The sequence below is a fragment of the Orycteropus afer genome, unplaced genomic scaffold (genome assembly GCF_000298275.1).
Source record: "Orycteropus afer afer isolate SDZICR_OR568_19922 unplaced genomic scaffold, OryAfe1.0 scaffold00601, whole genome shotgun sequence".
NCBI lineage: Eukaryota > Metazoa > Chordata > Mammalia > Tubulidentata > Orycteropodidae > Orycteropus > Orycteropus afer.
In genome coordinates, this window is record NW_006922188.1 from 1218150 (window position 1) to 1219136 (window position 987).

At 48.8% G+C, this 987-nt stretch overlaps 1 protein-coding gene across 1 annotated transcript in view; it reads left to right on the plus strand.

Moving 5' to 3' along the window:
* Window positions 1-987, plus strand: part of RPP30 (ribonuclease P/MRP subunit p30) — a 46455-nt gene that overhangs the window by 19822 nt on the left and 25646 nt on the right. The gene's annotated exons all lie outside the window — the stretch shown is intronic.

Sequence of the window (987 nt, forward strand, 5' to 3'; positions counted from 1 at the left end):
CGGTGTTTCTTTGGTCCCGTTACCATGGAACTGGAAGGGACTGGGGTTGGGAGAGGTATTTAGCCCCTTTTCTGCAGATTGCGGTACCTGAGATCCAAAGAGGGCGAGGGATTTGCACAGAGCCCATAGATGATGGGTGGCAGAAGCTAGACTTCCGAGTGTACAGTCTCTTGAGCTAGTGCATTTAAACACCACGCCTCCCAGCTTCTCACGACAGTGTCTCAGCAAATTGGGGACCTGGTATGTAGATAGTGCTGTGAGCGCTCAGAGAAGGGGGAGGACCTACGGGTGCGAGTGATGGAACAGAATTTAGTGGGAGAGTAGGTGAGGGCAGAGGGCTTATTGGGGGGGGGGCAGCAGAGCCAACATGTGTGAATGCTCCTCATATTTGAATCAAAGGGAGCGAAAGAAGGCCTTGAGGGATAAGACCCCAGTTTTAATCGTTGGGTTTACTGATGGCTTCTTTCATTAGCTGTGAAGAGGGAGAGTGAGAGAGTAGAGAAGTGTAAAAAGGGAAGAGGTTCCTGCCCTAAGATCTCTTTCCCAGAGAGTTCTCAGCTCATGGTGAGAGTTGATGCTGATACTTTTCAGAGGTGGTACTAGATAAACTCACGCCTTAGGAAAGTGAATCACACCCTTCTGTTTATAAAGTAGCCATAGTGAAATTACTCTTTCCATTGTAGCCACTAGGAGCTCTGGTAGCATAGTGGCTAGGACAGTTGACTGCTAACCGGAAGGCTGGCGGTTCAAACCCACCAGCCACTCCTCGGAAGGAAGATGGGGCAATCTACTTTCGTAGTGATACTGCCTTGGAAACCCAAGAAGGGGTCGCTATGAGTCGGTCCGACTCGACGGCACACAACAACAACAACATTGTAGCCACTAATCAGCATTGTCTTTCTGGTACATACTTTCCTCATCTGTAGAAAGAGGCTTAGAGCGTGATGTCTAAGGTCCTTTAGAGCTTATATGCTTTGATGGTTCCTT